Source organism: Podarcis cretensis, assembly GCF_951804945.1.
Source record: "Podarcis cretensis genome assembly, chromosome: 7".
In the NCBI taxonomy this organism is placed as follows: domain Eukaryota; kingdom Metazoa; phylum Chordata; class Lepidosauria; order Squamata; family Lacertidae; genus Podarcis; species Podarcis cretensis.
In genome coordinates, this window is record NC_137176.1 from 69744469 (window position 1) to 69770113 (window position 25645).

General features: G+C 41.1%; 1 protein-coding gene across 1 annotated transcript in view; it reads left to right on the top strand.

Moving 5' to 3' along the window:
* Window positions 1-392: 392 nt before the first annotated feature.
* The window catches only part of VPS13B (vacuolar protein sorting 13 homolog B), a 398969-nt gene continuing 373716 nt past the window's right edge, over window positions 393-25645 (top strand). The window contains exon 1 of the mRNA XM_079984696.1: window positions 393-412. The gene's annotated coding sequence lies outside the window, so the exon portion shown is untranslated. The remainder of the gene's footprint in view (window positions 413-25645) is intronic.

A 25645-nucleotide genomic window follows, 5' to 3' on the forward strand; every position in this document is an offset into this window, starting at 1 on the left:
TTTTCTGTATTCGAAAACCGAAACGTTCAGCTTCCGATATGTTTGAAAACTGAGGTACCACTGTATTCTGAACTGATATTAAGGGGGGGGGCAAAGGATTAAAATCCCACTACCCACATCCAGATAAGGCATCCTGTGCAGCCAATTTGTGTGTTTTAAAAACCAATTAGATAATAAAATAATTAGATAATAAGGCAGCACAGTGTTATTGTTGGGTATAAGGAACCTTGCATACCCCCGGCCAGTAGAGGGCAGGCTTGAGACTAACAGACAGTCAGGGGAAAATACACTTTGTGGTTTCCCACTAACTCCGCCCCTACCTCCCATCTCTCTCCTTGAAGAAACAGCCAAGAAACTCACTCCCACTTGTAGGGTAAGAATATGAACTCATCCTTGTAAATATGAAGAAACAGTAAGTAAAGAACCTTTTTTCTTCTTCTTCAGTGGGACCTATATGTGTTTTATTTTACTTTTTCAAGCAGTGCTGGTGAATTAAATAGAATGTGAGAGACACTGCCATTTTGGCAGCAGAACAGCCGCTATATCTTAAACCACTGCACCTAAAAAGGCAGGGAAATGGCAGATATGCTCACAGAATCCATGGGAACACAGCCAAAGCCCACCAGTCAGGGACTGTGTTGGTGACAACACCCACACATAGTGAGAGCCAATGAACCCACAAGAGCAAGGGACATGCCCCCTAGCCCAAACTGCAAAATGACACCACAGCACCACAAATCCATCAACCCTAATAGTACGAGAGCGAGCTAGCCAGTGTGGTGTAGTGGTTAAGAGTGGTGGACTTGTAATCTGGTGAACCGGGTTCACTTCCCTGCTCCTCCACATGCAGCTGCTGGGTCACCTTGGGCCAGTCACACTTCTCTGAAGTCTCTCAGCCCCACTCACCTCACAGAGTGTTTGTTGTGGGGGAGGAAGGGAAAGAAGATTGTTGGCCACTTTGAGACTCCTTAGGGTAGTGATAAAGTGGGATATCAAATCCAAACTCCTCTTCTTCTTCTTCTTCTTCTTCTTCTTCTGCTGCTGCTGCTGCTACCTGCCACAAGCTAGCTACATCTGAAGGCAACCCTGTACAGTGGTACCTCAGGTTAAGTACTTACCGTAATTTGTTCCGGAGGTCCGTACTTAACCTGAAACTGTTCTTAACCTGAAGCACCACTTTAGCTAATGGGGCCTCCTGCTGCTGCCATGCCGCCGGAGCCTGATTTCTGTTCTCATCCTGAAGCAAAGTTCTTAACCTGAAGCACTATTTCTGGGTTAGCGGAGTCTGTAACCTGAAGCGTATGTAACCTGAGGTACCACTGTATCTGGAAATTTTTAATGTCTAATGTTTTACCATTTTTTATGTGCTGTAAGCCGCCCAGAGTGGCTGGGGAGTGGCAGGTGTGCTTCTTCCCTGGGCCACACCCATCTCACCCACAGCTCCACCCTATTTTAGCTGTGTCACCAGCACATCTTTGCCAGTAGAATCACTATGTTTTTAGAGCGTTCCACCAATGCATCTGTCATGGTGTCCAGGGATAAATGTCATGGCCACCAGATTTTGTTGGACTACAACTCCCATCAGTCCCAACCAACACTGCTAATGAGCAGACATGATGCCTCCACACTGCCTTGGCATATTTGTGTTCTGTCGGCATAGCGGACGTTCTGCCAAATCGTAGAGCCCTTTAACCAGCAGAATTTGAGCATAGGACCGTAAACTAATTCATTTATGTGGATTCTGAATATGCCTTATCACTGATTGCTCATCAAAAAACAGTATAATTTTTCCACAACTATAGCTACTCATGACACCAGAAAATTAATCCTGAGAATATGACACATTTTCACAAAACGGAGTAAAAGCAAATAAATGGATTTATATTTGTATTTTTTAACTCTGATGTCTCCTGTGGGTTAAATTATCAGGGCTTGATCTGGCTCCCATTGGAAAGAAAGGCAAAGCTCACATACATTTTCAGTGTTTTGCTCATAGAACTATGAACAACTTTGCCTACGGTCTCAGGAAGGCAGGGATTACACATGATTGGAATGCTGTTGTTTATACTTCCACATGAACATAACAGGAATGTGAGGAATGCATGGTTTCATTAATCATGCCCAATCAAACCTATCACTTTTTTAGCATTTTAATTGCAGAATTATTCCAACCACAGAGTTATTTTGTTTTTATCTACTGAGAATACACATTTTTTTTCCTAACAGTCTACCTCTTTTTATTGGCTCTGACCTAAAAGCCTGTCAGTGAAAATGGAAACTACTGTGAGGGTGTGATCCTGTGGGATGGATTAGTTTGCTGAGCAGCAGAAGGACGCTTGGGAAGGCCTCGAGATGCCCAGGTTTTGAAACCACTTAGTCTGCCTGTGGGGCAGCTGTGGGGCAGGAAATGCCTTGCTGTTCTAACCAGTGGATATACAGGGCTCAGAATTTGAGTATGCCATGGGCAAGGTGGGGGCAGATGTCCATAGTGGATACATGGCTGTTGGGGGGTTGAATTCAATGCTAGTACTACCCAGCATAGACCCACTGAAATTCATGACCATGGCTAACTCCGTTCCATTAATTTCAATGAGTCTGCTCTGAGTAGCACTTAGCTCCAACCATAGGCAGTACAGTACTACTCAGGGAAAGTTTTACAAACAAGAAACAGGGATCCTGCGTCAAAAAGAGAAAACTGAATTGCTATCATTTTATTGCTGTCATTTGATTCAATTTATACGTCGCCTCTTTCACTACTGTAAGCTGCTCAACACCTTACTAAAATACAGTGGTACCTCAGGTTACATACGTTTCAGGTTACATACGCTTCAGGTTACAGACTCCACTAACCCAGAAATAGTAGCTCCGGTTAAGAACTTTGCTTCAGGATGAGAACAGAAATTGCATGGTGGCGGTGTGGCGGCAGCGGGAGGCCCCATTAGCTAAAGTGGTGCTTCAGGTTAAGAACTGTTTCAGGTTAAGAACGGACCTCTGGAACGTATTAAGTACTTAATCCGAGGTACCACTGTAACAGCATTATAAACCCCACAGTTATCTGAATCCAACAGAAAATTGATAAGCGTGGATAAATAACACTGCATGGATCCTGCTGTGATGCTTCCATAGAATTACAGGGCGAAATGTTTCAGGGTGGCTTCTCCTGTTCCTATCAATGGAGCATATCTTAGGAATTTCCCTCTGGATTATGTTCTCGAACTTCCTGCCTATATATCTGGGAGAAGAAAATGCACCATTTGCCATGTGCTGGATGTCTATCGTCACAGGCAACAGTAACTGTAAATTTGCATTGGCATTATAAATAATGTTATCCTTTACTTTGTTGACTCCAAACTCTCCCCTGCTACACAAGCACATACACACTTTTACACACCTCTGTTAGTATCAGATAGGATCCTAGGTCAGTTCTTTTTTATCATAATGTGTCTGTTGGGGCCACTTTCCCACCCTTTCCAGTTTGGTGTACAGAGAGGATTTGTCAATGTATGTATATTTTAAAACAGGGGTCAGCAAACTTTTTCAGCAGGGGTCCTTCAGACCTTCTTGGGGGCCGTTCTGTATTTTGGGGGGTGGGAAAGAACAAATTCCTATGCCCCACAAATAACTCAGAGATGAATTTTAAATAAAAGAACACATTCTACTCATGTAAAAGCACACTGATTCCCACACCATCCAAGGGCCGGATTTAGAAGCCGATTGGGCCGGATCCGGCCCCCGAGCCTTAGTTTGCCTACCCATGTTTTAAAATAACAACAACAGGACAGTATCTTACTTTCATTAAGCTAAGCTTCCTGCTGATGTCATTCTTACATTACAAAGGTCTTAATTTAAACCATGACATAAATGCTTTTCATCAGTTTAATTCTTTCTTCCTTCCCCTCCCCCCCCCTTTTGCTTCTTTGTGCCAAAGTCTTGCATTTTTAAAAATAAAGGGTATGCTGTGTAATAATTGCTGCAGGACAGAGGGCTTTATTCTTAAATATGAAAGACAAATGGGGTGTGACATGCATGTGTTTCAACATGCAGAAGTTATTTCTACAGGACCTCACGTTTTTCCATTCTCTCTCTCCCCCCCCCCCATAGAATATTCAGCTTCCTTTGAATTTGACCTAATAATAACACTAGATTTCAAGCACAATTCCCAGAAATGATTGGACCGGGAGGTGAAAACTAATTTGCCTTTTGAATTCTCCGTCTCACTGTCACACATACTCACACATGCATACACTTCCACACAGGTACTTGTGGATTATATTTAATGACAGCCTTTTAAAAGAAGAGATGAGATGTTTCATTACACATACATATTCTGCTTTGTGTGGTGCAATGTCAGGAATAATATGAGTGGTTTCTTTTGCTTTGTTTGACGTATGACAGACATACAGCACTGATTCAAAGGTCTTTCAAAGGTAATATTCCCCACCCCCTACAGAATGGACCCTAAATCAGCTTATGTACTGCAACACTTTATGGATGTTTCCCAGGAGTTTTAGAACTCATGAATATAAATTATGAAATGTACTTTGCGTTAACACCCAGATGAGGACACCATTCAGCACTTTCATTTTATTTTATTTTCCAAAAAAAAGTATTGGTTTTTACAATATTAACGACAAACAAAAACACAGAACAAACAAAACATAACAAACATAAATCATACCCTTATTGAAAATAGCAGTTATTGACTTTGTAAAACGACTTCCTCGTTTCCCCTTAGTTGAATTTCATTGTATATCCTTATAACGGTTTTCCAAATCCCAATTTTGATTCCCTTTAAATTAAACATTAACATCTTTAATTCTTCTCCTTCTTGTATTAAACATATTTTATCAGTTAACATAAATACAATCCTAAGCCCAGTAAGTATCTGGAAGCTATTTCCAGTTAGTTTAGCTTAACAAATTTAGCTAAATAATCATTAAATTTCTTCCATTCTTCGTGGTGCACTTTCATTTTAAACAATCTTTATGTTTCTTTTTAGACAAAAATTGATAGCAGTGGAGTTAGATTTATATTAGACATTGATTTAAAATTTATCTGAGATATTGATTTTGTTTATCCTAATTTATTATATTGTCTTTGTCTGTCTGTGTACACACATGCAAACATATAATGGTTTTAATCGCGTTTTGTTCTTCTGCATATTAGTGATCTACTGTGTTTCTGTGAATCTTTAACATTTTTAATTGTATTAGTTGTTTTATTATCTTAAAAGCTTAGATTACCTTGGGAATGTGTGCACACAAACGGATTCACAATCATAATATGCCAGGGCTTGTCATGACTTTTAGTCTTTGTAAGGGACCTGGCTTTGCCATGCCGTAACTTTCTAAGAATGTGTCTCAGATTGTTTTGTCTCTGTCCTTCCTTCACTACTGAATTTGGAATCTTGTTGCCTTCCCTTGGAAGCAACCAATTCTGAAAAAAATAGCAGATTATTAATGCACTTGCAAAAACAAATAAGGCGGAATTAAAGCACAGAATACAGATATGCTGAAAAGCAGGCTTTTTTGCATTATATATTTTTTAAAAATACATTTTTACAAAAGGGCAAAACTTGCTTCCACCCAACCAACAAACGGTCATGGTTTCCCCCAAGGAATCCTGGGAAGTGTTGTTTGTTAAGCATACTGGGAGTTGTTGGAGACCCTATTCCCCCGCATAGAGCTACAAAGTTCAGAGTTCTCTGGAAAGAGCGATTGACTGTTAAACCACTGGAAAGTGTAGGGCAGGGCATGGGGTCTCCACAAACCACAACTCCCATGATTCTCTGGAGGCTGTTTAGAGTGCTATGATACTGCTTTAAAAAATGATGAAGATGGGGCCTGGGACAGACTGGAGAGGAAACTTAGCTCTTTGTACCTAATCTCCACCCTTTTCCTGCAGAGGAGACGACTGAATGCTTGCCTCAAGACAGAGCAGGATGGGAGACAAGTTGCTCATGCTTACAGTTCTCTTTGGCAAATAGGGATGATTAGGGTAGCAGTGACTCAGTTGGTTCCATTTAACTTAGAATTGTAGAGTTGGAAAGAGAGCTAAGGATCATCTAGTCCAATGCAATGAAGCAATCACAGCTCAAAAATCCCGAGGGAGTTTGTTCCACTGTCAAGCAGCTCTTACCATCAGAAAGTTCTTCCTGATGTTTAGTTGGAATCTCCCTTCTTGTAACTTGAATCCATTGGCTTGGGTCCTACCCTCCAGAGCGGGAGAAAGCAAACTTGCTCCAACCTCCATGTGACAGCCCTTTAGAGATTTGAACATGGCTATCATATCTCCTCTTAGTGTCTCCTCTTATCCAGGCTAAACACACCCAGCTCCCTCAACCATTCCTCATAAGGCTTGGTTTCCAGACCCTTGATCATTTTGGTTGCCTTCCTCTGCACACCTTCCAGCGTCTCAATGCACATCTTAAACTGCGGTGCCATTAATGGACAGGCAAAGAGAGACAAATGTTTAACCACGTTGTCTTAGTTTATTGACCACATCAATAAGTCAGCACAGTTATTGCAAACTCCTATAACATACGTACCCCGTATCTTTATGGAGAGCACTAATTAATGTCAGGGACTGGCAGGGCTCCAAGGAAGGGCCTGACGAGGCAGGCACTGCGACCACTTCCATTTAAGAGAAGTCACAGGTTGTTTGCATGCGCCCCATCAGATGAGGTTACTTAAGCTTGGGGGTGGGGAGACGTAGTGATGCTGTTGCTCCAACAGTCCAGCTTGGAGTGCAAACCTGGGGACGGAATGCCAGATACTTTGTCACCCGGAATGTGTGTGCATGTTCTGTGCACCTTTGGAGCTATTGTAAATGCGTGCTTTGCCAATGAAGAAGCAAACTACAAGCTGTTTGTCCTCCCTGGGCTGGGTGGCCTCAGGACAATTAATCAGTGATCCTACTATGTATGTACCTTACTGTTACTTTTTGTAACTGACAATCAAATAATATGTGCGTTACGTTTATGGTGTTGCTGCTGAAAAATTTAATAGAAGTTCAAAACAAAACTGTGGAACCCAGAACTAGAAATAGTACTCCACTTGGGGTCTGACCAAAGGAGAATAGAATGATACTATTATTTCTTCTGATCTGGACACCATCTTTCTGTTGATGCAGCCTAGAATTGCATTAGTTGTTTTTTTTTTTTGCAGCTGCATCACACTGCTGACTCACATTCAGTTTGTGGTCTTTTTAGGATCCTTTTCACACGTAATGTTGTTAAGCCAAGTGTTCCCCATCTTATATTTGTGCATCTGATTATTCTTGCCTAAGGATAGAAGCTTATATTTGTCCCTGCCGAAATTCATTTTCTTAGTTTTGGCTCAGTTCTCCAATCAAGACAGTAGACTGTTCTCCCATCACCCTTGATTTATGATGGTGATCTAATTCATTATTTAAATTGATTTTAACAATAGTGAAATTTCCAGTTTCACCGTTTTTGCTTTGAGCAATTTGCATTTGTACTCTTTCTGCTCCCTTTAGGAAGAAGCAAAGCATAGAAAAATCCAAATTATTTCCCCCTTTTTAGAAAAAAAAAAGATTCCCTCCACAAAATAAAAGTGGCATCAAAGTCTTCTACCCTGAGGTTTGTCTCTTGAGGTTTAAATAGGGTAAGTAGGAACCTGTGAGGAATACTTAGCAGGTACTGGAGAGTCTTATGTTTAAGATACAACCTTATATTGTTCCAGAAAAGGAAACAACCACAATGCTCCTGAATACCACAGATTATTAAGTTTCTATCTCACTCACAACATAATGAAATCCACATCTCCTACTGCTGGATGGCAAAAGAGGACAACAATTGCCCTAACAGTCACAAGTTGATCTTGTTTGGGCAGATATTTCCTCATGATCTCAGGGATGGCAGTTAGAGGAAAGGAAATTTCAGGAATGCATCCCTATAGTGAATTACTCTTGGGTAAAGCTATTCCACACATTACAACAGTGGCCCTCGGTCTGGGCCTCTTGGGAGTGTAGGACACTTGGATGGGGAATGAACTTCTAGGAATAGATACAAATGAGGTAGATTGAGCCTTTGTTTGCCCCAATGCCTAGAGCTGGGTGGTTAAATGCCCTTGGCAGAGAACCTACACTAATCAATGTTGGACTTCAAGGGATGACTACACCTGTGTAGCCCCGTCATGCCACGGGAAGAAGAGAAACTTGCAATGTATTCCTGGGCATAATTTTAAGGGGTGTGTCAGAGAGACAGAACCTGTCGTATTCCTTTTCTTATGCCAGTGTTTGTTAGTGCCCCAGTCTGAACACAGTAGCAAGCTGGATATATTGCCCTTTGCAGATACACACAGCCTCTCAGTATTCAGGTACTCTGTCATGCAGCCAAATCTTTTGTTTATGTCTTGTGGTTATCAGAAAATGCATTTCTTGCCTTTATTTTGAGCAAGATTTTCACTGTGTGTTCATTAGATCTTACCACAGATCTTTGGCAGACACTCTTAAGTCACAATAAGATATATATAGAGTATAGCGGGGGGCGGGGTGGGGGCTGATCCCTGACAGTTAAGTATCTTCTATGAATGCCCTCATAATACTGGCATTCTCATGTTTCAAAGAAGCGCTAATTTTCATGGTTCTTGACAAGCCATCTCTTTAGAACCACTATCACATTCTGATAGGAAGCTACAGGGTGTAATGTCATAAGAGAGATAATAATTCAAAGGCCTTTTCTCCCATTATGAAGGGAAAGGAAGAAGCCCATAAATCTAAGAAGCAGGCATGTACATGCAAAGTATCTGTAACTGCACCGATGCTTGTGTGATGTCAGCCACTCCACTCATTCAAGTGTAGAAACTATAAGCTCAGTTGAGCAGCATTTGTTTACATTACTGAGGTGCAAGGGAAGGGCTGGAGCCGGTTTTACTCCTCTGTCAAGACCAGAAGAGGCCTAATTTGGTTCGTAATAACAGAAGAGCCGTGCAGCATCAGGCTCAAGGACTTACCTAGTCCAGCTCCTATTTCCCACAGTGGCCAGTCAGATGTGTATGGGAAACCCAAAGCAAAGCAAATATTTAATAAAAACTAATTAAAAACAAAAGAGATCCCAGCAACTTGTATTTGGAGGCAGGCTGCCTCTGATCCTGGAGGCAGGATATAAACATCATGACTAGTAGACGTTGACGGCCTTATCCTTTATGGGGTTGTTTGATCTCCCTGTAAAGCCATATAATCAGCAGAAGTGTGTCTGCATTCTCAGTGTCTACTCAGTCTCCAGTCTAAGCGACTTGTCTTGAAAACCAGTACACAAAGGTATGCAAATAAAAAAAATAAACAAAAACACTCAACAAGTCACTCTGGGTAAAAGGTGCTGTTTCCTGTTTCTATCCAATACTGTAGGCTTAGATTTCTTAGGTGAGGAATTCCGTCTGCAGACCAGAAAGTCGGCCTTTTAAGAGGCTGTAGTTCTCAAGGAGGTGGAACCCAGGAGTGCTGGTCTGGAGGCAGAGGCTCAAAAGGCCTCTAGACTTCATTGGAACAAGTTGCTCACTCCATGGTGCTACCATGCCTTGTGGGCTTCTCTTCATGGCAGAACAGGGTACTGGTTACTTATTCTCTGGTCCTTCCTTTGGGTTTGCCTTGGATTCCCCCTGGCTCACTCCAGACCTCTGTCCATGACTGAGTCCTGGTAAACACTCAGCAGACTAGCAATACAATTTAAGATTTCCCTTGTGTCTGACCATTTGGCTGAAGAAACATCTGCCTTCATTGGGAGCTCTCCTTGGTCCTGAAAATCCTGACCATGACCTTCTACATGGAAACCACTCCCTACTATCTGATTATTCCCGCTTAAAGCCCTGCTCTCTTTCTGAGTGTCCTGGAGGATGTTATGGGCCAGGAGTTGGCTTCACCTGCAGAGCAGCAGCCTGAAGGAGCAGAGACAGGAGATCAGTAGGGGGGAAACGCTTCCCACTTCACTTTCCCAGGGCCTTCTGTTGTTCCGCAGTCTGAAAAACAGCCACTAGGTTGTTCTATGGTGTCTGGACTGGATCCAGACAGTATTCTGCCTACTTTTTTATTCTGCTGTTGGTTTCTGTTCATCATTGCACTATCTGTCCTTGCCTTGCTGAGTCAATGGCACTGAGTCCACAAGAGTCCCTGACTTCTTCACAGTACAGGTTCTGTGCCTTCTACATTTTCTAAGAGATTGAGCCGTGAACCAGAAAGACCATGCTTCAGACCTCATCTGTATCAGGGATTAAGTGGAAGTCTTAGGCAAGCCACTATCTCTGTCACACTTTCCATCAGCAATATGGCAATAGTAATAACCTACCTGTCTACCTGTAGGTGTGGTGTAAGGGTTATTGAGAAAACTTATGTGGAACACTCTGAAAATAGCTGCTACCATCATCATCTCATCTACATAACTGTGTTGCAAGCTCTCACATTTATCTAGGTTTTTTTTAAAATTAGTCAATGTGTCTGGAACCCAGTCCTTTAAAATGTCACAAATCCCAGAACCAGAATGCTGAAATAACTAAAATACATTTTGTCAATTAATCAAACTTCCATTTGCTTTCAAAATTTGGAGTTTATTTACGTGAAAGTTTTAGAATATGGTGGAAATGAGGCTTTGTATGTAGAAGAGCAATTTCCACAGTTGTGATGTATTGAAAGTCAGCCCCCAAGTCCTAAGGCAGCATTCTTCAGATAGGTAATTGCATTTTTAATATTCTATGGGGGGGGATCCTGCAAGTAGAAAACTAGCAGAACAGGGAGTTGGTACAGTAAGAATCTTGCTTTTAGATGGGCTAGTGTTTTTAGGGAGTTTAAAAATAAAAATAAAGAGAAAATTATTCAGAAGTAGCTTCCAATATCTGCAGACTGAAATTAGAGTCCACTATAGCACCAAAGAATAATGTTGTATTTTCAAACTCATTGAAAACTTTTTTTTTAAAAAAAAGTGGTTTCAGGAACATAGAGACTTAAGTGGAGAGCCTCAACAAAACATTGCAAGTTATTCAGATTCATCAATAGAAGAGAAAACACCAATCTGTGCCTTATTCATGTTAGTTGTGAGAAACTTGTGTGGGGAGAAAGGCTTAAAGATCTGTTGCATGCAGAAGCTCAATCCCTCAGTGCTTCTAAACTTTTAAGAAAAACACCACGTACATTTTTAGTGTTAATAATCAGGACTAGAAACTTGCTTTTTAAAAACCTGATGTTCCCCGAATTCTTCAGGAACTGTTTTGTGATATGCCACTTTTAGGGGCATGTTTGTCTGGGAGTGTCCCTCACTAGAAGTTTGGTAATTTACCACAGTGCTTGAAGCATGGGAATGAATCCCTGAGAAAAGTAGGGTAGGCTGTGGCGTGGGCATTAATATGCCAACACTGCTCCTTCCTATTTGTGAATTATGATTAATGTTACTGAAACGGAACAACCCACCCCCATGTGGGGACATGTCACTAGACACTTTGATGTGAAGATACCCTGAGGCTCATCAGTCCTGATTCATAGATGGTTTTCTGTATTCCAAGTTACAATATGTGCATCTGATAAGGCTGTATCTTGGAGATGTTTGTCCCTAACATTGGAAGCTGTCAATACCCAGGGCAAAATAAACAATTTAAAACATGAACAGACTACGGTGTTTAGTAATCATGGAATGTTTCTAGTTCATGCAGGGATTGTCCTCAGGCAATTCAATCATCATAATTGCAGTTTCACATTGTCTTCTGACATATACTTCTCTGTGTACTCCAGAATTTGGATACTTTATTTTGAATAATCATGGTTGTCTCCTTCAGGGTCTAAAGAAGCAAAAAAACCCATCAACTACATTCCAAAATAAACTCTCATAAATGAAAAATGACTGCTTGCAGCACTACTTCTCAACATCTTCTTTTTTTTTTTTAAGTGTTTACAAAATTTCCTCCTCTTGAGAAGCAGTGAGGCACAAAGCTGATCACCACTAGGCTTATAGTCAATTTTATATTTGGATATTTCCTAGTGTTGCTGAAGTCAATGGGAGATTTCCCATTCAATGTCACAGAAAGTAGCTTTTCACCATTAATGTGCTGATTTAGCAATTTATTATGACGCACAGGCCAGTTAGTTGCAGCAGGCTGCAGGTAAACAGAGACATTTAAAGACTGGGTTACAGGAGCAGGCATTAGTGTCTGCTTGTCAACACGCTCAACAATTGAAAGCTCCCTGGCAGCCAATAAATTGTTAGGAAAGTGGCCACAGGAAAACTGATGGCCGGGGGCTGCTGCTGACATTATTATTATTTTCCTAGGGAGTAGAGGGAATAAGGCATCCAAAATGTGCAAGCTACTTTGCTGTTTGCATTCAGTTAAACTACAGAATTCTCTAGTACCACAAGGTGTAGTAATGGCTGTCAAGATGGGTGGCTTTAAAAGAGGATTAGATACGTTCATAGAAGACAAAGATATATGCCATCTGCAGGGTTAGAGGTAGCATGTTTCCGAATACGAGTTGCAGGGGAATAACAGCACCTGTGTCCTGTTTCTGGGTTTCCCCATAGGCATAGGTATGAACTTCCTGGACTTGGGTGGACTTTTGGTGTAACTGGGCAGGACTGTACTTATGGAAGATTAACAGGATATAGTATATCACTTCAGATACATACCAGGAGTTTGAAAAGTACACAGGTAAGCACTGAGTGTTTCCTCCCAATTTATTTTTTACTCACATGTGTGAGACTTCACGTGTATAGCTCACGTAGCAAGCAGCCCCCAGCTGACTTTAGAACAGTGTTTCCCAAATGGTGGGTCCTGGTGTGTACCTGGGTATGTTGCACAATGTGGAGCCCCTACCTGCATTTCCAGCGGCTTTTCAGACTCTGGACACACATGCTTTGGTCTAGAAAGGATTTTTGAATTATATGACTAGAAAGACTGGAATTGTCTCAGCGCAAGCATCATCCTGGATCCAAACAACTGCACAGCAGTTCCACATGCCCAAGGGGCCCCTGAGCTTAGGTCTGGCTGCATGCCAAAGCTTTTTTTTAAACTACTGAGAGAAGTTTCTCAAAAGCAGCTTGTGATAGGGCATGAAAGTCTGTCATTTAAAGAGCAGGGGAGTCAAAAGTCCCACAGGGGATGCCGAAAACCATGGGCGCACCCAAAATCCAAAACAGATCTTTGGCCATACAATGCAGGAATACTGCCCCTTCTATTTTCCTTCTTATCTCACAACTATTCAGTTTTTAGGGCATAAGGATTATCTACTTACTTTTCTTTCTCAGCTCTCTCGTTACTTCTGTTTTTTTGTCGTTCTCGTGCCTGGGCCAGTGGGAAGAGTTGAGTACAGTGGTACCTCAGGTTAAGTACTTAATTCGTTCTGGAGGTCCGTTCTTAACCTGAAACTGTTCTTAACCTGAAGCACTACTTTAGCTAATGGGGCCTCCTGCTGCTGCCACACCACCGGAGCACGATTTCTGTTCTTATCCTGAAACAAAGTTCTTAACCTGAAGCACTATTTCTGGGTTAGCGGAGTATGTAACTTGAAGCATATGTAACCTGAAGCATGTGTAACCCGAGGTACCACTGTAATTCATTCCTTGTTGGCAGTAAGCCTTATTTTGTATGATATTGCTGAAAAATAAAATAAGATTACAGATATGTGGCCCAGGACCTTAATACCTCAAGGGCCACCATTCCCTACGTAAACCAACCCAGACACTGAATTCATCATCTGAGGGAGATGCGGAGGGAGGTAACACAAGAACAGACCTTTTTAGGATGGCTTCCCGCTTGTGGAATGAATTCCCCAGGAAATAACACCTGGCACAATCACTGCCTGCTTTTAGGCAACAGGCAAAAACATCAGTATTTACTCAGGCTTATGTTTTTTAATTGAGAAGGTGGTTGCATAATGTCAGTGGATTTTGTTATGACCGTCCTTTAAGTGGGGTGGGTAAGAATTGTTCCTTTAAAATATGTTGTTGGAAGAGTACTGTAGTTTTCGTTTATTGTTGTTTTTGTCTGATTTTAATGCCGTCGTTATTTTATTTTTACTATGCGTAAGTCATTTTGAGGCACTTGAGTGCAAAAATGCAACTAATAAAAACAAACAATTTGGACTGAGCAACAGCAGCACACATACAATCACAGCAGCTTTTAGCCACAAGTTCATGTGGGTTTGAATAAAAAAACAACCCACACAATTCTGTGCCATAAGCCTAGAAGTTTGTGTAAATTGGCATTGAAATTATATGTCACATGTACAAGATATCTACAATGTATACTGGAATAGATAAAGATAGAAGCTTCACCATGATGCTAATTTGCTCACTGCACCCCTGCAATTCCCATTAACCACATCTGCAGATCATAGGTTGCCAGTCTTCTTAGTCATTTTTGTCCCTTCCAAGGGAGTGTCCTTGGCAGATAGCATGAATACATACTACCAACACACAAACATGATGGGTGGATCTGTTTACCTTATTATTGAGGACAAACAGATGAGCTTGAATAACAGCCCCAATGCCCAAGACATATTTTTATTTAAAAGTGAAGTGAAACTAAGGAGCTTTGCAATATTTAAAGATGCTAGGAACCTAGGTTTCAACCTTGAGTTTCAGGTTTTGCCAATGAGATCACGTATTGAATAGCATTGAAGCTGAAAGTACAGTAAAATGTTAACAGCCAAAGAATGGGTGGGAACTGATTATATACCTACCTACCTACACACACACAAAATTATAATATAATGTTGCAGTTTCTGTACAATTGGACTTTGTAGGAAGCAAAAAAGGGACTGACAGCTAAAATGATAAAAGTGCAGTATAGGCCGAAGCCACACGTATTTGCAAAGAGAGAGACTCGATAGCTGAGTTGGTTAGAGCATGGTGCTGATAATGGCAAGGTTGCAGGTTTGATCCCTGTATAGGACAGCTGCATATTCCTGCATTTCAGGGGGTTGGACTAGATGATTCTCAGGGTGCCTTCCAGTTCTATGATTCTATGAACTTCTAGTGGTATCTGTTCCCTGGTAGGCTATTGAATAAACTCAGCAGTCCTGGAGTTACATTCTCTGCTGATGCTCTTAGGCCTTCATTCAATCAAAATGTTCAGAAGTGTAGGAGAAAATCTTGAGCTTCAGGGGATACCAAAATTACTTGGGAGCTGGAGCAACTCCCCTGTGAGGAAAGGCTGCAACACTTGAGACTTTTTAGTTTAGAAAAAAGGTGAGTTTTGGGAGGACATGATAGAGGTATACAAAATTACACATGGTATGGAGAAAGTGGTTTAAAAGTTTTTCTTCCTCTCTTATAACACTGGAATTTGGGGTCTTCCAACATTCAGCTTCATTGAATGATTCACTAGTCTTCTTCACCCCTAATCTTTAGCACTTCTGAGAAGATATACATGCACTTGGGCTGTTAGTACCTCTTATTGTCTGTCCTGAATCATCCAATGAAGTCCCATTGGGTTGAATGGGCTTACTCCAAGGTAAATTCATATAAGATTGCAGCATAAATGATTCAAAGATGTCTCATTTACAAAATCTAGCGTACCTATATCTATAAAAATATATATGCTTGGCAGTGTATTCAGTCAGCTTAAGCAGAAGAAAGAATAATAATTTTGTATTATATTTGTTCATCACTATTTATGAAACATCTCAAAGTGAGTTACAAGACAATTAAAATACAGTACAACTTGCAATTGTTCCTTATCAAAACTTGCACTAAGTATGGAAGTAAAATCCAGACCCAATTTGAGACACATGGCTCTACACCCGCCAGAGTTTGCACAGAGGGCAGTGACTGCTCTCATTCCTTGTGTCCTGCTGCCTAATGAGACTGATGCTGGTTCCTAGTTCTCAGTTCCTTATTCAACACGATCTGCACAAACTGCCTGAATAGGAAACTCAAGGTTCCACAACTTTGCATCTCAAAATCCTTGGGGACATACCAAATTATATATCCCTATTTCTGGAGACAGTCCCCTTAAAGAATTCCCAGCATTATTTTTTTGCTTTAATATGTCCAAGCCACTGAAGGGTTTGTCCCACAAATCCAGCTTCAACACCATCCCATTCTAGCACCTTTATTATAACTGTTTGGGTGAGTTTCCCTCCTTCCATGCCACCACTGCAGTTTTACAGCTCTGGGCTCTGAAAGGTGCGTGTTCTGTGCCTAATGTCAAGATGACAAAGTTAACTCTCCAGTTCCTTGGGGGGTGAGGGGAGTTTTGGTTCTGCATAAATCAACCTGCCCCCCTGTGTGTCTGCATGCGCTTCCTGTTCATCTGGGGAAACTGTGCATTTCCCAGCCTTGGGGTTTACTTGTGCTGCCTTTGACAAGCTCTTTCATCAGTCTTGTGGTTCTGTTTTCTGACCTGTTCAGTGGGAACAATGGAATGCTCTTGTGATGGTTTTTTTATGTTTGTGTGGCTCTCCTGGGAATGCATTGTCAAGCATGGCGCAGAGTGGCATTTAGGTCTTTTTACCTCATCATTATTTGCCTGGAATCAAATCATATTGGCAAGGAAACAAAGAAACAGATCGGGCGGGGTGAAGACAGTGCAGCGATTTGCTTTTCACAAACCAGAGAAGCTCTTGAGAAGCCCTTGTGATTTTTCTCTCTCATCATTCATTCATTCAGCCTGCCTCTTAAAGTCAAGCGCCACCATTCCATACCTGTATTTACACTTCTCAAGTATCCTTTACCCTCAGCTTTTCATCACTTTACAACATTATGTAAGATGGAACAGGGAGTACTCATTTCTCTTATTAGGGAAGGACATCATACTCAAATGTTACAGGCATAATTGCAAAGCTGTTATAAATCATGGGCTGTCACTGAATCTTAGCCTCCCATGGTGCCATATCCCTTTTGTGTGCTTGTTACTTTAGTGCCTTCTTCTGTGTTTGAAAACTAAAAAGCTCTCTTTGCTCTTCTTTTCCACGTTAACAAAATGCATTTCTCCCATTTGTACAACACAACGGCATTGCTGACAGCTGTGAACCCGCCCTGATCCACACCCACACACTTGTCAATCAGGCGTAATATTGCAAAAAAGGAAAAAAGTTTGTGTTGCAACATTAATCAACATTAATCAATGGCTAATGCAGTCATGGTATGACGTTACTGTTATAATATATTTACTTTGAATTTGCTTTGATTAAGCAGCAGCTACAAGCTGAACACAAAGTATGTTGCCACTCCTGTTAGATATGCTGTAGAAACGGGGCTTCGAATATGACCTATCTTGAAGAGTGTGCCGGATCAGGCCAGTGGCCCATCTAGTCCAGCATCCTTTTCTCCCAGTGGCCAATCAGATGCCTATGGGAAGACCAAAAACAGAACTTGTGTACAAAGGCACTTTCCCCACATGTGATTCACGGTAAGTGTTATTGAGGGGCATAGTTTTGAGATACCTTCTGGTTCTCTAAGCCAGAGGTAAACATCTTGGTGCCCTCCAGATGTTTTGGACATCATCTCTCATTAGGTCCAGCCAGCATGGCCAACAAACAGGGAAGAATTGGAGCCCATGACATCTGCTCTAAGCTGTCATTTCACACCCATCATCCTCTTCCTTTGCCTTTTTACACAATATGACCCATAGCAGACATCTAGACATCTTTCCCTTTTGCTGTTGAACATTCCAGTGCCATGCCAGGCTATGCCTGGTCATTTGCTACCAGTGTTTACATTTCTGCAGAACTGGGGACTTGGCACAGCCCTCCATCATGCAGTAAAGGAGCAGCTGAAGTTTTAAATAAGCTTGGTTTTAAGCTTCACTTCTTTGGTTTTAAGTATCTCTCACAAATACAGGCATGGAAATGTACAGCAATTGATTGGGATGAAGAAGAAACAGATCTATAATTTGTCTCCTCGCCCAGTGTGGATATGTATGCATCATGAGTTTGAGATAAAGAGGTTTCAGAAGAAGCTGGCATATTTCCCTAACACAGCTAGGGAGATGCATATCCAACTTTTGGAACTGTGGATTTTTTAGTGCCTGCATAACTGTTAGATTGCATAATGATTTTATTCAAGGCAATTAGCTTTTAACATTCCTCAAAATAGAAGCAGAACTATAAAATGTGCAACCTTACGAAGGTAGAATGCTTTACCTGGACAATTCACAATGCAGGTATGTCTTTGGAGGACTGAACCTGATGAAGGAAAAAGCATACTGGACAAATGCACTTTACTTAAAAAACAGTATTTTGTTTTAGCTTTTTAAAAAGTCATCTTAATTAAGCATAGCTCAGAGATAGTTAAGCTTGCTATCAGGAAGAAAATATGAAATAACTGGGAACTCCCAAGTTGAACTGTATACCGCTGTCACCTGTGTGATAATTTCATGACGGTATTAACACCTTGATCTTTGCACAATATTATTGCATTCCTGGCATAGATAATACATGGCTTTTAGGATATATATTATAAATTGATTCAAGATAAACTCAGCCTATGGACAAGGACTGATAGATTAAGCAAATACTTTGTGTGTGTGTGTGTGTGTGTGTGTGTGTGTTGTTACATTTCTTACTAGTCAAAGTTGAGTAATCTCATGCCTTTGTAAAATGCTATCTTCACTTAGATCTTCTTTAGTAAGCCATCCGTCAATCATAGAACAACAGGGTTCCAACTAAACTTTTTTTACCAACAACACTCTTATGTCAACGCACCACTGGATTCTGTGTTCATTAGTGACTTCATCTGAGTTACAGGAATATATGATCTTGTGCAAACAGGAAGTAAAGGAAATCATCAGCATAAGTACTTCCCCTTTTCATACGGCAGTCCTTCCTTCCTTCCTTCCTTCCTTCCTTCCTTCCTTCCTTCCTTCCTGGCACTGGCCACTTTTACCTTTCCTCTTAGTGAAATTGACAACCTGCTTCAAGTTACTTCCTCAATCTGTTTTCCATCATTAGAATATATTCAAATGAGGGACTTGCAGGAGAACTGTACAAAAGGGAAAATGTTATGCAGGCAACTTGCAACTTCAACTTAAACACATTAAACTTGTGTGTATTCAGCTTTACATGCATGACAAGATTTTTTAAAACTATTAAAAAGAGGGTGGAAAGGGAGGGGCATACCCCTGGGGGGTGACTTTGGCAACCCCACCCACCATTGCACCCAATGTGTTTTGACTATATGCAATTTTGGGTTTATGTGCTATCTCCAGAACATAATCCCCTGCATACACTAAGAGTTGCCGGTATGCAGAATCGCAGAGTGATTCTGCAAAGACCAAAATGTGGTAAAGCCATACTTTCAAGTTATCATCTGGATAAGCTGCCAAGGTTGATAGTACTGGGCCAGATGAAACACTGATTTTTTCAGTATAAGACAGTCTATAACATCCGGTTATCAGTATATATTTTAGCTACTGCACAGTCTTCCTTGGTGTGGACCAATGTTTGCTGGCATAACATTTGAGCGAGTCCTGGAAATGGGGAATGGTGTCACTGTGGATGTTGTTGGACTCAAACTCCCATCAGCTTCAGACAGCAATTCCAATGGCCAGGGAGAATGGGTTTGTAGATCAACAATATTTGAAGGGCCACGTTCCCTATTTCTGCTTTAAGCACAATACAGCCTATGCATTAAGTGGCATCTTGCATGTGCAAAACTATATTAATGGGGTTTAATGCAATAGAAACAGCTGTATGGAACTTTACCTCCATTCTAGCATGGGCAGCAATTTGTCTTCTCCTTTTTGTTTGTTTCGTTCTCTTTTGCTTGGTTGGTACTCTCTTTTTCTCCCCCACCCCTGTAGTTCATATTTATGGCACATAAAGTGGATTGCTTAAAACGCTTACAAGAGCAAGTCAGGCAACAGTTTAACCTTTGACAAAGGGAGCATTTTTAGATTTAACTGAAAGCACTTAGTTAAGAAAAATCTGTTTCCACTTTGCTGATGAGATATTTTTAAACAAATGGCAGGTTACAGCTACATGTGGCAAAGCTATGGTTTTTCTAAAAGCCTGAACTTCCATTCTTTATTCCTGAGAAGTCCAGGGATGTAATCAGAGTCGTATGACCAAGGGTACAGATTACACTTCCAAACAAGTTCAGAAATGGTACTTCATCACAATGCATGCCCTACAAACCCATTAAGTGTCCTCTAATTCTTTCCCAGTGAGACTATGAATGCAATCCTATGCATACCTAAACAGAAGTATATTCCATTAAGTTCAACAAGACTTTTGCCCAGGTACATTAAGTGTGCCTAAGGCAGCAATCCTGTACCCACTTACATTGAAGAAAGCACCACTGAACTCAATTTGGACTTTTGAGTAGACATTAACAAGATTGGGCTATAACTCTCATAAGATTGATGCTTAGTAATCCAGCGCATGAGTCATAATGCAGTCTTAATATACTAATATAAAACCCTGCATGGTGGATTATATGTATGTTTGATGTAGGTGTTCTTGTAAACCTGTTGAAAACCCAAGAAAATAAAGATATTACCTGTCAAACAGGTCAGATCTGGAGAATGCAGCACATCCAATTTGCATGCCCAGATCACTCTCAAAGCTGGAGAAACAGAAGTAACTCATTGTTTCAGTTAGCTATGTTACATCTGAGTTAAGGCACAGGTTTTCCTGGGTATGAAGGCTTCTGGGATTTTTATTTCTTACCCACCATTTTTTTTGGTAGAGATACAGCACCGCTATAACATAGATGTCTTCAGAATATTTATCCACCTTGTTCTGAATTCCTGTGCAGTTTCTGCTCTACATAAGAACGCAGTCTGATTTGGCATTTGGAAGGCATATGTTCTAGGTTATTTGAGAAGCACCAGCTTACTCCATTGGAAGACAACAGGGCCACCACCCTGGTTAAACCAACATGCTCTGGCATATCTGCCTTGTAGGAAGTGTGGGGGGGAGGGGGGTTATTGGTTTTGTTCGTTCGTTTATTATGTATTATGCATTATGTATTTTTATCTTGCATTTTTATGCTGTGAACTGCCCTGAGATTTTTGGATGGTGATAATAATAGTAATAATAATAGAAGCATTATTTACAGTGGCGCTGTAAGGGGATAGCTAGGGTGGGGGGTGCTGAGCCATGGGTCTCTTGCAGTGGGTCTTAAAACTACTGCAGGAGATTTGCTTTCTCACATTATCCTAGTCCATGGATTTTCCTTGTAAAATCCAACTACAGTGGTTCCTCGGGTTAAGAACTTAATTAGTTCTGGAGGTCCGTTCTTAACCTGAAACTGTTCTTAACCTGAGGTACCATTTTAGCTAATGGGGCCTCCCGCTGCCGCCACACGATTTCTGTTCTCATCCTGAAGCAAAGTTCTTAACCTGAGGTACTATTTCTGGGTTAGCGGAGTCTGTAATCTGTAGCGTCTGTAACCTGAAGTGTCTGTAACCCGAGGTATTATTGTAGACACGGAAACATCCCCCTCCCAGTGCAGTGTTGTTGATGTTGTTTTTAACTTGCAATGATCTTTCAATGAATATGACTTATACTGAGGGAAAACATTACATCAGAATCTATTCTGAGCTGCTGATTCCCTTTGAAACATATCATTGTGTCTCCATTTGCACATGCAGCAAAAGCAGCTGAAGACACATCTCTTAACACAGAAATGTTTCAAAAGATGCTGGGAGTGGAATGGAAGGAAAATCTGTGTTACTGTCATGCTAAGCTGGAGTGTGCAACGAATGATCCCATCCTTATTGGTATTTCGGATTCAGAACAGGCAGAGCCAGCTGTTTAGGAGTGTTGACTTTTTGAGTGTTAAAAGACACATTATGCCTTCTTCTGTGACCTCCTTTCAAAATTGTTCTTACTGTTCTTAATATATCCAAACCGATAGCGCTTAGGGAATTTGAGGAAACTATTTTACTGCTTTGCATCATGAAGCAAAAATGTATTACAATGCAATCCAGTGTGTGCCTATGCAGAAGTAAACTTCTAGGTGTGTATTTATTTATTTAATTTTTTTAATTAAAAAAACACATTTCTAAACTGCACCTTCATCCAAAACATGGATTCCGATACAGTAGCAAATGTAGCAATACATTTTTTAAAAAAAAAAAATCAAAACAATATATCTGAGAAATAATAGGATGTACAGAATTGCAACTTTAGTTTAATTGTTGTGGAATCTTTATTTTGAATGCTGACAAGAACTAGAAAAAGGGTACTGGGCATGAAGTTACAGAATTAAGTGGTATATAAATTAAATTAAAGCAAAACAAGTAAAAATATGGGAAGTTCTGGCCTTCGCGTTCAAGCCTCTGCCTGCCGTGCAGCTCACTGCCTTGCAATTGGATTTCAGCCCAACCTGCCTCGAACGGTTGCTTTTGCGATGAGAAAATGAGATAAATATGACAAAGTGCTTTAAAAGGATTATAGAAGCAATTAATAATAATCCCCCCAAAGTTAGATTATATTCACAAACCTGTAGAGCAATTCTATGAATGTTTTCTCAAAAAGTAAGCAGAAGTAATTCACTTCAGTTAAACAATACACTGTAAACCAGACATAAAACATACACTGAATTCTTCATACTCTTAAGGTGAGGATTGGGGCAGCGGGGTGGGGGTTCTGCTGCCAAGAGCAGTGGTGACAATGACAGCCGCTTGTCATTTGGATGGTGGCAGAAGTCACCTGCCTTTTCACAAGAGCTAAATGTTACTAAGAAAATAACCTGGGGGATGTGGTAAACCAGACTTTTCTGCGTAAATTTAAAACTGAAGACCATTAAACAAATGCATATCCAAACTAGCAGAAAAATGAGTCTGTGGTGTCTGGTGGTGTACAATTGTGTTCTTCTCTTTTAACAGGATATTGTCTGTTTAAATAATGAAGAATAAACCTGGACTGAAGAAAATCTAGATTTCCTGTTCAATGCCGCTGACTTTAAAATGGTTTAAATAAAAATTACAGATTGTAGCCAAGTAAATTTGACTCAGAGTACACTTATTGAAATCAATTAACCTAATGTACTCCTTCATTATCTCCTGAGGTGGACGAATGTCAATAACAACAAGTAAGTCATGTCCAGTAATTTCAAGGGGCCCGCTTTGAGTAGGACTAACACTAGATACAGCCGTGTATTCCTCCACATTAACCTATATATTGGTCCTCATGACGCTTACATTAATGCAACTGCAGCTATTAATATCCTTTTTATATTTGGTTATTTTTGAAGCTTTAACACATCAGACCAGCAAAAAAGAAAAAAAAAGAAAAAAAAAGAAAAGAAAAGAAAAGAAAAGAAAGAAAACAAAAAGAAAAAAGTGGGGAGAGAGAAGAGGGGGGAAAAGCTCTACTAAACAGAACTATCTTTGCCCAAGAATTGACCAAGCGGGTCTCCCTTGGCATGGAATTCCACAAAGAAGTCTCTACAACTTGAGGGGCCTTGCCACCAAACATATACTGTACCTTACATGCAAAAAGTCCCAGCAACTCCAAGTAAGGCTGAGCCTACGAAAGACTCTCTGAGACCCTGGGAGAGCTGTTGCCAGTCAGTGTGGGCAGCACAACAGCTGATGAACCATGTTCTGACTCAGTATAAGGCAGCCTCCTATGTTCTGAACTGACTTAGAGACAGTTCACATTCTACTGTTTTTCCTAATGTAAGAAGTCATTGGCTGTGTCCATGTGGTCACAGGGAGAAATGTTAAGTGTGATACAGGGAGAACGTGGATGCAGTCAAGACTTTTATCGAGCTGCATTGATCACAGGAAATGCTACTGGCTGTGTTCATGCAGATCAAAGACCATCTAGCTGTGAGACCTGCTCCCTGTTTTCAGTCCGACTCATCTTCCACCTGGCCTGGAAGGGCCCTCACTGACTCCAGCTACGAAGTCTCCTCCTGCTGCTGAAGGTCCTTAAGGACCATCTAGCCGTCAACCCTTCAAGATCTGGTCCCTGCTCTCTGGCTCATTTCCTTCCAACCTAGCCAGGTGGGGCCCCAATTTGATGGAGGTGTTTACTTTTGTTTTAAGGTTTATGGTTTTTGTTGCTATTTAGATTTCATTTTTGTATTTCTGTTATTGAGTCTTAGTATGAATGATCAGTGGGTTGCTTCATTGTGTAACAGCTCTGTCAATAGAACATGAGACTCTTAATCTCAAGGTTGTGGGTTTGAGCCCCACACCGGTCAAAAGATTCCTGCATTGCAGGGGATTGGACTAGATGATCCTCACCGTCCCTTCCAACTCTACAATTATATGATTTTATGATCTTAGTGCACATTTGTTAACATGAGACTGTTTTTGTAACGGTTAGTGAATTATCTTGAAATATTGCTAGGTTTTATTATGTGAGCTTTTCTAATGCTGTAAACTGCTTTGATAGGGACGCAGGTGGCGCTATGGGTTAAAGCCTCAGCGCCTAGGACTTGCCGATCGAAAGGTCGGCGGTTCGAATCCCTGCGGCGGGGTGCGCTCCCGCTGCTCGGTCCCAGCGCCTGCCAACCTAGCAGTTCGAAAGCACCTCCGGGTGCAAGTAGATAAATAGGGACCGCTTACCAGCGGGAAGGTAAACGGCGTTTCCGTGTGCAGCTCTGGCTCGCCAGAGCAGCGATGTCACGCTGGCCACGTGACCCGGAAGTGTCTCCGGACAGCGCTGGCCCTTGGCCTCTTAAGTGAGATGGGCGCACAACCCCAGAGTCTGTCAAGACTGGCCCCTACGGGCAGGGGTACCTTTACCTTTACCTTAAACTGCTTTGAGCATGTTTTACCCTGGAAAAGTAGTATACAGTACACTGGTGGTAGTGATGTGTTGTTTTTAGTGATAATTTGCTCATAAATATAAAAAATGTCACAAGACACTGGAGTTTCTGCTGCAGTTAGTCTCATGCTGTATCATCCAATGCCACTTGACAGGAAGACATATTAAGGTTCATGTTTGGTTTAAGATTAAAATCTGCTGATACTGGTATCCAGTACACAGCACTCTCTTCCCAGTCTACCACAGACCTTACGTAATCCTATCTTCAGGTAAGCAGAAATCAGCAAATAATTAGCATAAATATTCCCAGCTTTGTAACACACAAGAGACCTGTGTCCCTTTCACAGGATTTCCTTACCTCTACACACAACAAATAAAAACTAACTCGAAGCACAGTTGTAATATTATTTATATATAAACCAGAAACTTAACTTTCCATCCAGGACAGAAGCAATGAAAACAAGCAGACATCTTACTTGCTACTAGTGTTAAACAAGAGCAAGTCCCCAGCTGCCACATTGCATTGTATGGGGATATTTTTGGAGTTTGTTTTGTATGGGAACCCAGGTTTTATAGCCAGATTTCCTGGCAGCACGCTGTGCAGGTTGCATGTGAAATCTGATTGAGGTGAGTGAATTAATGTGGTGGCGGTTTGGAATGTCGTCCAGCTGCCAGTTAGAATTATGTTTGTTTGCCTTTGGCATAAGTGTGAACGGAGCAGCCATACATTTCAGAAGTGTGAGCGTACATTTTTACATCTCACACTAATGAATACATTTTTTTGTATCCTTCTCACTTGGGAGAATGCATTTGTGGCTGTTGTTTACCACTTGTGTGGTACGGGGTTGGGGGGACTTTGACCTCAGATTTAATGCGGCAAATACAGCACTAGATAGATGAACGAACTTAATTATGTCTGCAATTAAAAACATAAACGAGGCCATAAGATTTAGGGCAAATTTTGGATGGCTGAAAG